Source organism: Elephas maximus, chromosome 9 (assembly GCF_024166365.1).
Source record: "Elephas maximus indicus isolate mEleMax1 chromosome 9, mEleMax1 primary haplotype, whole genome shotgun sequence".
In the NCBI taxonomy this organism is placed as follows: Eukaryota; Metazoa; Chordata; class Mammalia; order Proboscidea; family Elephantidae; genus Elephas; species Elephas maximus.
In genome coordinates, this window is record NC_064827.1 from 59,266,169 (window position 1) to 59,280,417 (window position 14,249).

Genomic DNA, 14,249 nt, shown 5'->3' on the forward strand with positions numbered 1-14,249 from the left:
CACCTAAGTACTTTTGTGTATGTGTGTGTGTGCTTCCAGGAATTCCCTGGAAACATACATTTGTTGGAGAAATAGTGTGTAATGTTTTGGAAGCAAAGTGTGTTAAAATGTTTTCAAAAGCCTTTGGATCGACACTTCATTGGGGAAAATGCACACAGACCCTTCTTTTTAAGAAGAATTTGATGCGTTCTCCGTGGCTCTGAGACCCTCTTTCTCAAACTCTTCAAATCTGAAATGTCTTAGAGACTTTACCACCAAAGTGAGAGGAACGTTTGTTGGCCATGTTGAAATGCTATGGTTTGCTTATCAGGCAGCCTTTGAAAGTGGTTCTCCAAACTCAGGAAGGCTGTTTCTTCTTTCTCTCCCTATCCCTCGCATGTATATTTTGATGGTTAATGGAGTCATTCATGGTTTCTAAAGTTAGTGGCAAGGCAGTGTGGCCAGTATGTCATGAGCTTGATAAGAAAGGAGATATTCAGTTATTGGTGCCATGTAGCTGGTGGGTGTTTTGTATAAACTGAATAATAGGATGCTTTAGCTGTCGTTGAAGTGACTGCTCCTGAGAACTCCCAGTCTCTAGCATAGGCTGCTGCTCAAGGTTTCTAACAGTTGTCACATTTTTTGCCTTTGCATGACCAGCTTTACTGGATGCCTGAGGAACAGCTGAAGCCCATGAAAGGACTTGCTTTCTGAATGTGGAGCCAGTAGCAGCTAACATTGGGGCCACCCCTTTCCAAATGGGGTTGAGTAATCCCAGCAGAGGCCAAGTTGATTTTCAAGATTTAGTGATATTTTTAAAACTCTCTTGAGTGTATGAGAAGAATAAACACAATACTCATTTCTATCTATTCAGTTGTGGAATTGAGTTTGTCTAGTGTACCTGGGGGAGCTGCTGCAGCTCATTACGAATGTGCCAGTAAACACATAAGTTGTTATCAGTGTAGATTTTCTAACAGTGAGATGTTGTGTGTATGAGAGAGAAAGGAGAGAGGGAAATATTAGACAATTTAGGGACTGAGGCCTTGGGGCCACATCAGTAAATAGTTCTGTGTGATGCAGACCGAGCTGCACGTTCTTCAAATTTGGCAAACCCTGCTTCTCTCTACCACCTTCCTGGCATTCTTAGGAGACCTGAGGCGCTCACAAGTCTGCCCCCAAAAGCTGGCACTCCTGAAGTCTCTCTGGATACGTGAGGGAGGAAAAGAATGAGTCTTCACCCCTTCATCAACTTTGTCTCCTGTCCAAGAGGCAGAGCACGTACACTGGGGTTCCAGTTTGTAGGACTTCGGGCAAGGGTTGGCTTCAATTCCTTCATCTATAAAATGGGCGCATAAGTTCTACCTCAGGAGCTAGTTGCAAAGTTTAGATATGATGTAGGTGAAGCACCTGGCAGTTGCCATTAAATAGTGTTGAGACAGAGCCCTCAATACCTGTCTACACTGCTGCATTGTCCAGTGGGGGATAGAGGCTCAAATCTGAAGTGGGAAGAGTCTGAAGAGGCTTGGTTATCCTTTTCCCCAACTCTAACCAATGGCCAGGGATCTGCCCAGAAGCAATTCCCCTAGCTGCTTCAGACACGGGGCAGGGTGTCCGACTTGGGGATTCATCCATCCATTTATTTGGCAGGTGTTTACAGAGCACGTCCTCTGCGGAAGGTACTGACATCACAGAAAAGTCAGTGTCTCCAAGTTTCAGCCGCAAGAAGGAAGATCCTCCCCCCTTTGCACATTTCCGTTCTAAAAGGACAGATGTCCTGTGATCTAAAATATTTGTCACATATTCATCTGTGGGTTTTTTCCCTGAAGGAATTAATCACTGTTTCAGAAACTACAAAGATTTAATCGAATCTTCCAGTTGAGACCAGAGACAAATCAATGAGAAAATATGTATCCCATCCTATTTCCTGCCGAGAGAGGAGCAAGCCCATCTTTGAAAACCATTTCTCTTCTCAGGCTGTTGCTTTCATCTGTAGCTGTAATTTTAGAAGATAGTAAAATGCCTCCGTAAAAGAATAAATGTGAATGGTAATTCTAGGGAATAATAATTGCCATTTATCGAGCATTTTATATTTAGTGAGGACAACTGTGCAAAGTGCTTTTTAGCACGCCTTACTATTTAATCCTAATAACCATCTGATGAGGTAGGTACTCCTATTTTATCCATATTTTATAGACTAAGAGGTTATATAACTAGCCCATCATTAAACAAATAGTGTCAAAGCCAGGATTTGAACCCCCACAGCTGGCCACTGGAGCCCCTACTTTCACTACTGCTCTGAACTGCCACCCAAGGTGATGGCAGCGTCTCAGACTTTTTCCATGATCACATTGTGCAAGTGGTTCCAGCAGCTGAGCGTGAGCTGATGAGGAGAAGCCGACTGAGTCTGTAGGACTGGGAAAGCCCAAGACAACACAGCCCACATCCTTTTGAGAGTCTTCCAAGCCTGGGTTTAGTGCATGGAAATGCCCAACGTATGTACTGAATGAGTAACATTCCTTAGGAGAAGCAGCCACTATGTCTCAATGGAAACCAACTTTGGAGTGGGGGAGATTGTTATGTCTGTGCATCCAGGAGAAGATATTCTTCCTTGAGCATGTGCGAGCATAGCTAAACATTACAGAGATTGTCTTGGGCAAAAGCCCTAAGAGTTATATGGACAAGACCTCAACCCACTACTAGGGACCCACATAAATGTGTTCATAACTGCAGAAAAATAAAATGTTAATCCAACCTACATTTGTTCTTTAGGGAATTTTGTCATTTAAGAACACAGAATAATAAAAATGATCTTTTGCATTTGTCTAGTATTTTATGATTTTCAATAATCTTGCATATGCTGCCTTAATTCTGAGGTGTTCAGGGTAGTCTCCAAACTCACACAGTAAGATGGGGAAGAGTTTTACGAAGTCCCAGTCCCTCAAGACTCCTGATTGCTTGTGTTAGTGGCACATTTAGCCTCAAAATGGTGCTCTGATATGGGCTGGAGCTGCCACTAGGATAATACTGAGCTAAAGTCCTGTGGCAAGGAGGAGGGAGGTGAGCTTGGGGGAGTGTGGGCCTGGATGTGCCTTTATGGAATCTTTCCTTTTTGGGGTTTCACTTTGGGTCTTTCCCCTTCTTGAAACTCTCAGTCAAATGGTATGGTTAGCGAGCCTGTGACTCCTGTTGTTGTAAGGTGCCATCAAGTCAGTTCCGACTCATAGCGACCCATGTACAACAGGGTGAAACACTGCCCATTCCTGCACCATCTTCACAATAGTTGCTGTGTTTGAGCCCATTGTTGCAGCCACTGTGTCAATCGATCTCACTGAGGGTCTTCTTTTTCACTGACCCTTTACTTTACCAAGCATGACGTCCTTCTCCAGGGACTGATGCCTCCTCGTAACACGTCCAAAGTACATGAGATAAAGTCTCTCCATCCTCACTTCTAAGGAGCATTCTGGCTGTACTTCTTCCAAGACAGATTTGTTCATTCTTTTGGCAGCCCATGGTATATTCAATATTGTTCACCAACCCCAATATTCAAAGGCATTAATTCTTCTTCGGTCTTCCCTATTCATTGTCCAGCTATGTGATCCTATTCTCTGTCTTAAGTAGGCCTAGGTGTAGGTAGATGGCATAGACTGGTTGGGCACTGGGCTTACAGAGAAATACTTGTTGGATTTTCCTAGGATTCATCTTTCTATGCCTTCTCTTGTCTTGGAGCAAGAAGCTCTTGAGTACCAGGGTTGGAGTGTGGGGTCAGTAGCCAACGAGGCCAACGAGTCTGCTTTTGATTCTGGCCACTTAGCTTGGTTTGCCTAGGCCAAAAGTCTTTGCTACAATTGACAACTTCACTAGCTTTTCGGATCAGGAATTCCTCAGGGATAAGGGGGCCATAATAAACACAATGGTATGTGTTGGGACTACCCCCATACATACCCCCTGTGAACCTATGTTGGTGGTGGGCGGCTAGCAAAAGACTGGAGAATTTAAGATCCTGGCCCTTTACCCCCTATCTTCTTCCATCCCAGAGACACAAATAACACCCTGCTTTTAAAATTACAAGTTAATTATTTCATTTAGATGTTATAAACTCAGATAAGGCCTAAAATATTGTTGGCCTGGGATATTGGTGCTGAGGAAGGGCTCACCCTGGCTGTCTTTAGGGCTGCCCAGCAGATAGATGACTCTTGGGCCCATTCAGGGTCACTCTGGGTCTGGTAGTGCCAAGGCAGGCCTTACACAAGCATGTTCAAAGGTCATACACCTCTCTGGCCACTTAGTTGTACCTCTGAGTATTTTGGGTTTTGGCCTCGTGGGACAAAGAGCAACAACTCTGGCAAACCTTAAGGTGCTCTGAGAAAAATAGCAATCATTAAAAAAAAAAAAAAAAAAGCATAAAAAAAGCCAAGCAAGGGGATTTGTGTGTTATGATATGTCAATATTTAGAAAAAACCAGGGCTCAATAGAGGTGTTTCTACATTTCTTCTGGGGCTACCCAGTGCTTTTGTGACCATTGCTCTTGTTCTTTTGAACTACCCACATTTCATCACTGATCCCTTTTGGAGATGTTGATTAACACATAATTTGATCTTATCTGGTTACATTGACTGAGATGGCAAAAGGGCAGTGATGCATGCAGATGGTGGCCCCCAGGGCTGTCGGTGCTTTGCACAGTCTGACAGAGTTTTGAGCATGAATTCTGGAGTCAGAAGGCCTTAGTTCAATTCCTGGCTTTTCCGTTACTATCTCTATGACCTCGTTGTGCTTTGGTTTCCTCATCTCTAGCTGAGATGAGGATAATGATAATTCCTGCCTCATGGAGTTGATGTGATGGTTAATTGAGAGATTTCATGGGAAGTTCACAGAGAAGGCATATGGTAAGCACTCAGTAAATGTTTCTATTTAAAATAGTGAATAGTGAACCAGCAAATCGTAATTCATGCATCTTTAAACAGAACATGGACACAAAGAGTGAAAGATGAATTCTATTAATCTCAAAATTTTTGCCAAACTGGGAGATTTCAGAAGAATAATGGAACTACTGAGAGTTTCCAGTGCATGAGGATAGTAATAAAAACAAAGAGATTGTTTGTAGTGGGCAGGAGTTGTAAACACAGAGGGCTCCAGGGACCATCATGTAATATAAGTGAGTGACACAGGTTGGGTGGGAAGTGTGCAAACCTGGAGAGCAGATGCCACTTCTCAGTTGCAGTTAATTTATCCCATGTGAGACCATGGGCCCTATGTTGCCATATCTCATTTTCAACAGAAGCCAGAAATCTGATTTTTTTTAATGTGAGATCTCTGTTAAAAAAAAAAAAAAAAAGTTATTGACTTGACAGCACACAAAAATAGTCAACTAGTTTAGAAACTTTAAAAATTTTGTGGATACAACAAAGTTCCTTATGGCCAACAGGTCAACATTTTGTGACCTCCAGATGTAGGTGGAGCTTTGAACTTTACAATGTATGTTCCTTATGTGTTGACTTATTTGGATTTCATGAGAATACTGTGAAGTAGTATTAACAGCACGCCCTAGATCTCATGATGTTGCAAAATCAGGCTGCCTTTTTGCCAGTTTTGTGGGTTTGGTGTCCACATGCTTGAATCATTGGAAAAGTAGTGCACGTTTGCTACATCTATCAACATTAAGCCACTCCTTATAATCACTGACATTATTGTAACTCAGAATATTGCTCTACCGAAATTAACAGAAAAACTTCAAAGACCATTAGTGTCTTGAGATGGAAAATTCCTGTTATTATAGAAGAATCTTTAAGGCATCTATACAAGGTATACAAGTCTGAATCTATCACATGTCAACGAGAATGTTTGGGCTGGTTCCGATTTATTATGAGCCTCAAGTAATTGACAACATAGGGAGACCCAGCTGGACTCAGGACTTCTAATAATAGCAGCAGCTGCCATTTGAGATAGACGTTTTGCCAGTTGTGATATAGAACCAAACGCACTGCCAACAAGTTGATTCTGACTCATAGTGACTCTACAGGACAGAGTAGAACTGCCCCTTAGGGTTCCCATGGCTGTAAATCTTTATGGAAACAGATTGCCACATCTTTCTCCCACAGAGCAACTAGTGGGTTGGAGCCGCCCACCTTTTGGTTAGTAGCTGAGCACCTTAACCATTGTGCCACCAGGGCTCCTTTGCTGTAGAATAGTGATTCTCAAACTTTGGTTCGCAACGAAATCACATGGAGGAGGGATCCTTAAAACAAATTGTTGGGCCCCACCCCCAGAGTGTCCAATTCGGTAGGTCTGAGGATTTGCATTTCTAACAAGTTTCCAGGTGATGCCAATGCTGCCACTGTTGTTCTGAGAGAACCGCTGGTATAGTGGTGGGAGACCAACAGTAGAAGGAGATTAGAGTCTGCCTCCTCCCCAGGAGTTCGTGTTCTGTGTTTCAAAGAGGCAAAATAGAGTAAAAGACCAAATTCAGTATTACTTAGAGAGAGCCTAAACATAAACCAATCTGAAAGTGATGTAGTTGTGTTCCTATCTCAGGTCAGAGTGGCTGATCAAGAGAAGTACCTGCTTTGATCTATTTAAATAAAGTGATGTTCCTGTCTATTGATCACTCAAATCTATCTGGAGGTTTTGCTTGGGATTGGCTGGGCAAGTTGGGAAGGTCTGCTTGGGATGGGTTGACCAAAACTATGGGTTAAAAAGTTCACTCTGGGAGGCTTTAGGGGGCACCTCAGTGAGTCAGGAAATCATGCAGTTGCAGATGAGACCATGTACACTGGGAGCCCTTTGAGAGAGATGTACCAAACATATTATGACGGTGTAGATGGGGAAGTTCATAGCAATTAAGTCAATGAAGCCTTGAGCCAGCCGCTGCCTGCAGGCAGCTGCTTCTCATGTGGGTAACTCTAGTAGAATGCCAGGATGAGCAGCAGCTGAGGTTCATTTATTAATGATGGTTAATGATTCAATGATCAGGAAGATGGCACAGGATCTAGCAGTCTTTCATTCTGTTATAATTGGGTAGCCATGAGTTGTGGCTGACTCGACAGCAACTAACAGCAACGACTCTCCTAAGCCAGTCTGTGTCCCCAAGAACAGCTTGTCACTGACGTATCAAAGAGAAGTTTGTTCTTGCAAGGATATCACACAGGCTTCCCTTGCCCTTGTTTGTAGCATCCCTGGTTTAAGCAAACCCTTCATTTTAAGAAGGACTCTGCCTCTCCCAGAATCTTCTCTGTCAAAAAACACAAAACCAGAGGCTACACTGTACTGGATGAGGCCTAAGAGAACATGGACAGACTTTGAGCGCTGGGCTGCACAGTTCCAGGCACTTCTTAGAGGGAAGGTTGCTCAGGAGCGCTGTGGGTTTGGGAGAATGCCACAGAGCTGAGACCTCTTTTGGACAGGAAATGCCACAGAGATGAGACCTCTTTCTGACAGAGGTTGGTGGGGGGCAGTGTATGATGGAGCACATGTCCTGGGTTAATTATTATCTCAGTATTTTTCATTGGTCTCATATTGAATCAAAATGTCCAAAAGAAGAATATTTAAACATATATATGTGTACATGTGTGCGTATGTATTTTTATACATATATAATATATGTTGTAGTTGTTAGGTGCCATTGAGTCAGTTCCGACTCATAGTGACCCCATGTACGACAGAACGAAACAGTGTGCCATCTTCACAGTCATTGCTAGGTTTGAGCCCATCGTTGCAGCCACTGTGTCAGTTCATCTCATTGAGGGTCTTCCCCTTTTTTGCTGACCCTCTACTTTCCCAAGCATGATGTCCTTCTCCAGGAACTGGTCCCTACTGATATCATGCCCAAAGTACTTGAGACAAAGTCTGGCCATCCTCACTTCTAAGGAGCATTCTGGCTGTACTTCTCCCAAGACAGATTTGTTCATTCTTCTGGCAGTCCATGGTATATTCAATATTCACCATAATTCAAAGGTGTCAGTTCTTCTTCTGTCTTCCTTATTCATTGTCCAGCTTTCACAAGCATATGAGGCAATTGAAAATACCATGGCTTGGGTCAGGCGCACCTTAGTCCTCAAAGTGACACTTTAAAGTGGTCTCCCGCAGTATATTTGCCCAATGCAATACGTCATCTGACTTCTTGACTGATGTAATATATGTATTTTTATACATACGTTTTATATGTATGTACACAGAGAGAGAAAAGGTTATAACCTATTTATATTGTTTGAACATATATGAAAAATATTTTGGGCTTAGTCTTCGACCCTAGTATCAATGCCTCTATAGACAGCATGACATGACCTTAGCCAGAAAAAAGGAATAGGGAATCTAGTACCTTTCCCTTACACAAGATGGAAGGGGAAGAAAAGCAATATGAGCCCCCAAGATAAAAGCCCTAGCTGTGGATGAAAAGGCCACAAGCCTCACCTCAGAACACATCTTCCTGCCCATCCATTGCCCCATAGCAGCCAATTTCATTACCCCTCTGGCTTCTGGGCTCTTGACAGTCTCTGCAGGACCAAACATGGCAGGAATCACAGTCTTCAAGGCATTTGTAAAACCTGCCCTTACTTTTTTGCTGAGTTATACTGGTTTACTTACTATTCTAGGTGGGTGGGATTTTTTTTCCCCCTCTGCTAAATTATAACCAGTCATCTGAGTTTTCACTTTATTTTTAAATTCAGGGCTGAAACTTAAAACTTTGAGGGTTACAAAAAAATGTTATTCTTAAGAGAAAAACATATGCTTGAAAACTTAACCCCTTTGGTGGTCGGCAGGGGATTTTCTTTGTCTGAGTTTGAGAGCTAATGTGACAACTTCAAGGCTAATCAGTACTACGTGGGTTCACCTAAAAAGACCAGACTTATTGGTCTGACAGAGACAGGAGGAACTCCTGAAACTGTGGTCCCCGGACCCTCTGCTAACCCAGAACTGAAACCATTCCTGAAGCCCACTTTTCAGACAAAGATTAGACAGGCCTATAAAACAAAAATTAACACACGTGAGGAACGTGCTTCTTAGTTCAGTCAAATATGTGAGAGACCAAATGGGCAGCTCCTGTCCAAAAGCAGGAGGAGAAGGTAGGAAGGGATAGGAATTGGACGAATGGACACAGAGAATCCAGGGTGGAAAAGGGGAGCATGCTATCTCATTGAGGGGATTGCAACCAATGTCACAAAACAATGTGTATACATTTCTGAATGAGAAATTAACTTTCACCTGAAGCACGACTGAAAAAACTACATGGGTCTTCAGGACTTGGGCGGCTTTGATAGTGGGCGTTTCCCACGTGTGACATGGTACTGAGGCCAGGATCTAGGAGAGGTGCCTCCGGTACTGAGGCCAGGATCTAGGAGAGGTGCCTCTAGGCTGAGTGGCCATGAATTCCATCCAGTGGCTGCCCCAGGCTCCTGGTTGGTCTGCTTAAGCGCTGAGTGTCTGCAGCCTGACTTGTCATCTTGGGCTAATAATACTTGCTGCCTGTAAAGAGGTGGGAAGTGCTTTGAAAATTTCCTTGCCTTCAGTTAAACTGTAAGACATATAAGATCTGAAAAGCTCGAGGCTAACACGGGTGACCCTGAAAGGAAATATTGCCTCTCCAGGTAAGCGAAAACACATTCTGGGTGGCAGTGCTCCCATTATCTGTGTGCCCTCCTTTTCTTTTCCAGGTGGTATGCAGGTAGCTTTGCTCGTGAACAGTGAAGGCTGAGCGTATGTGTTCCAAATTTACGGCCATTTAATGAGATAAAACTCACAACAAAATCCAACGGACATTTAACATAGGTGCCCTAAGTTTTGGTGGAGATTGGTAAGAAGGCAGGGCAGAGCCCAACCCCGGAGGCTGGCTGTAGGATGTGCTGTCTAATTTTACCAATCACTGGAAATAAACCTCTAGGAGCCTAAGCCCCACTCACCCTCCATCCTTATTCACACTGGCGTGAGAATGATAGATATCAGATGAGTATTGGATCTGATAGGGGAGAATGAGGAGAAAGTACTGGCGCTGAAGACAGCAAGAAGAGGAGGTGAAGGTGAAAGTAATTTCAATTGTTCCAGTACCTTCCTCTCTCTTCCCTTCCCGCCATCATCTCTTGCTACCTTGACATGTCACTACTGCTGCCTCTGGATGCTTCCAACTCTCCATCTCCCCTAAGCCTGGGTCCATAGAGAAAAGCTGGAGGCAGACTGGCTTAGTAGGTGGTGGTGGTTGTCAGTCACGGTCAAGTCCATTCCGACTCATGGAGACCCCGTGTGTGCAGAGTAGAGCTGCTCCAGGGGGATTTCAAGGCTGTGACCTTTCAGAAGCTGACCACCAGGCATGCCTTTTGAAGTGCCTCTGGGTGGGTTAGAACTGCCACGCTTTCAGCTAGTAGTCAAGCACCTAACTGTTTGTGCCACCCAGGGGCTCCGGCTTAGTAGACCAAAAACCAAACCCACTGCGACGAGTCGATTCCAACTCAGCAACCTTGTAAGACCAAGTAGAACTGCCCGTAAGGTTTTCAAGGCTGTAAATCTTTATGGAAGCAGACTGCCACATTTTTCTCCCACGGAGTGGCTAGTGGGTTCGAACTGCCGACCTTTCGATTAGCAGCTCAGCACTTAACCACTGCACCACCAGGATTCCTGGCTTAGTAGAGGAGGGGGCCTTTTCCAGGTCTCCCCCAGCAGGAATAAGTCATTTTCCCTTTAGGGAGAGAGGGCATTCAAGGGCTCAGAAAGTGGAACAGAAGATGGTAACTTTACCCTATAGCTTGTTTTAAGGGGAGCTTGGGTGGGTCCCCAAGTTCCTGAGAGTTTCCCACGTGCCAGACGTCCTGCCTAATGGCTGACATTCAGAGTTAAAAACTCCAGATTTCTGCAGGTGCTGGGCTGATGTGGCTGAACTGTTGGGGCTGTGGGAACAGAGAAGGCAGGCTCCAAAGGAAGCAGGCAGAGCTCAGCTCCACCTGGTTGGTATTTTGAGGGGATACAAACTCAAGATCTTCTAATTTTTCAAGAGAACCTGGAAGTCCAGCTTTTGAAATGATATCTGTTGATGTTTAAAATTTCACAATGATTTGGGCACTATGTAGACCAAACCAAACATAATGAGATCTGAACACTGTGTGAGCTGAATTGTTTCCCACCCCAGCCCCCCTCACTTCTACCCTGGGCTACCAGTTTTCAAACTTTGCCTTTCACAGGGTATTTTATTTAGGTGTAAAGTGGTGGTATTAGGGAGAAGGGGATGAGTGTTAGTGTTACAGCTTGAAGCTAAGTGAAAATTAGATATGTTTAGGTGTATTTGGCAAACTGGTGAGATGGACATGCCAGCAGCCCATTTGTGATGGATGTGTGACCCTGTAAAAAAAAAAAACAGTCTCCAGGTCAGAGTTAGGGCTGCTACTTAAATCAGTTACTTATCCAGGATGCTGATGAACTCATGAGTTCTATGGAAGAAGTAAAAACTGAAAACACTCTTAAAAAATAAATAAATAAAATTGACTTTTTGTGATGTACACTTCTGTGAATTTTAACCCATTGCTATGAAGTCGATTCTGACTCATGGCACCCCCATGTATGTGAGAGGAGGACTGTGCTCCATAGTGTCTCCAATGGCTGTAATCTTATGAAAGTAGATTGCCAGACCTTTCTTACATGGTACTGCTGGGTGGATTGGACCTTCCAACCTTTTGGTTAATAGCTGAGCACAAACCATTTATACTGCCCAGAGACCTCATGTATAGATTCGTGTAACCACCAGCACAATCAGCATACAGAACAGTTACATCACCCCCAGAAATCCCTCTCAGGAAGCAACTCGGTAAAACACTGAAATGTAAGTAAGCTCTGCTTTGCCCTGCCTTGCACCCCTACTTTGAAAGCTCTCAGCATCAGTTAGGGGTGGGAGAGTCGATCAGAACAGGAAACTGGGGTTCCCAGTCCTTGGAGGGGAGCTGTTAGAAAATGACCGTCACCCATACTGCCATAAAAGGTTTTTGCTTTTCCCCAATAAATACCTTCTGCTCTAGGCTGGCTCATCTTCTCACTCTTCCCTACTAGGGTTTTCAGATTTAGCTAATAAAAATACAGGATGCCCTACTATTGTGTGGGACATACTTATACTAAAAAATTATCCATTGTTTATCTGAAATTAAAATTTAACTGAATACCCTGTATTTTATCTGGCAACCCTGTCCACTTCACATACATGCCAGATTCACAGCCAAGTTGAGAACCCACTCTTTCTAGGTCTGTGTTTCACCCTTCCAGTGTGAGTGTGAAAATACTCTTTGGTTTTAAATAGAAGCTTGATTGTAGCGAGATAGGGCATGCATTGGAAGGACGGAGAGTACCTCCTCAATGCATTAATGTGTTTTCAAGAAACATTTTGTGACCAACTGGACATATCCTTTCTAGAGGATTAGAAATGGCTTGGTGCATGTCTGAGGGAGGAGGACAGTGGATTTCAGAGACTGGAACATTCCCCAGCCCCCTCCTCCCCCCTCCCCTGGCCCAACCTCTGAATGATATAAAACTGCAAAGACTAAACAAGGAGATTGCTCACACTGGATGGATTTAAAAATAACATTGGAAGGCTAGCCTTCAACAAGCCATTTATCTCATACTGCATGGAGCAAGACGGGGCCTTGTGCCTGTAGTGAAGGAGTCATGCAATGGTCACTACCAGATCGTTCCTGCCTGGATATTTTAGTGGAGGGTGGTGTGATAGCTGATTGACTTGTCTTGTTTGTTTTTTAACCAATTTTACTAGTGTGGGTTCAAAAGTAGAATATGAAAAAGGGGAAAATCGGATTTACATAGCAGCTTCAGAATTAAGAATAAGTGGAAATTGCAATTTTCGGTCCAGACTAAGGGTCAGCCTGCTCTCTGTTTTTGTAAGACCTGTGAGCAAAGCGTGGTCCTTACATTTTTAAATGGCTGGGAAAAAAAATCCTAAAAAGAATATCTTCTGACATGTGAAAATGATAGGAAATTCAGATTCCAATGACTATAAATAAACTTGTATTGGAATACAGTTATGGCCATTTATTTCCATAATGTCTATGGCTGCTTTGTGCTACAGTGGCGGAAGTGAGTAGTTGAAACAGAGACGGTTTGGTCTGCAAAGCTGAAAATGTTTATTATCTGACCTTTTATGGAAAACCTTTGCCGACCCCTGCTCTAGACAGCATGTCTTCTATGGCTGTATTTGTGATTAAGTCACTAGGAATCTGTAATGGATTGAATTATGTATGTCCTAAAAAATATGTGTTGTAAATTCTAACTTCTATGCCTGTGGTTATAATCCCATTTCGGAATGGGTTGTCTCTATTACGTTAATGAGGCAGGATTAGTGTAGGGTATATCTTGAGTCAATCTCTTTTAAGATATAAAAGAGATTAAGTAAGCAAACAGAGGAGAGATGGGGTAAGATAGATGCCAAGATGCATGGAGATCTCCAAGGAACCTGGGAGCAGAAGCAGAAGAGTCAAGGCCTTCCTCCAGAGCAGATAAAGAGAAAAAGCCTTCACCTAGAGCTGGTGCCCTGAATTCAGATTTCTAGCCTCCTAAAAACTGTGAGAAAATAAATTTGTTTGTTAAAGCCACCCACTTGGGGTATTTCTGTTATAGCAGCACCAGATAACAAAGACAGAATGTTTTAGTTAAAGAAGTAATTGTCTCGCTCCTGGCAGTCCACAACAAGAAAGCATCTCAGATGCCCTTTTCACTGTTTCTGGGCTACCGTGTCAAGAAGCTTATATTAACTGGAGAGCTTGCATGTGAGGTTTGCTGCTGTAGAATTTTCTCATTAGACCCTAGCTGTCTAAGCCAACTGTGTGTTGTTTTCTTTTGAAAATCAAAAAATCTAACCTCTTAGAGGTGGTTTGGCCCATCAAAAAATTATAATTTTTTTTAGTCAACAAGAGCTGGGGGTAGATTTTCTAGATCATTTTTCTTTCTCCCTTGAAATTGTCAAAACCCTCATTCTCTTCCCCTGGTGACTTTGAGGGTAAAGGGCCAGACTGGAGGCCAGAGGACACACCAGCCACATTCTCTGAGTCTGAGTAAGAAGCCAGTAAGGAGTGGCCTCTGGCCAGCCAACCCTGACATTCATTAGCCCTTCACCAATGGTCAGTTACCTCATGGAATCCATGAGGCCAATACCTTGATTTGCAAATAAAGTGACCATCTGGTAAAAGCTGCTGATGACCAGCAGAAACAGGGTCCACCCTGGCCTTTCCGAATCATTGTTTCCTTTCTGCCCGCTTCCATTTCTTGTTCAAAGGGACCAGCTGCGATTTGGGTCTTGG

General features: G+C 43.5%; 1 protein-coding gene across 14 annotated transcripts in view; it reads left to right on the top strand.

Moving 5' to 3' along the window:
* The window catches only part of PALM2AKAP2 (PALM2 and AKAP2 fusion), a 578,232-nt gene that overhangs the window by 179,631 nt on the left and 384,352 nt on the right, over window positions 1-14,249 (top strand). The gene's annotated exons all lie outside the window — the stretch shown is intronic.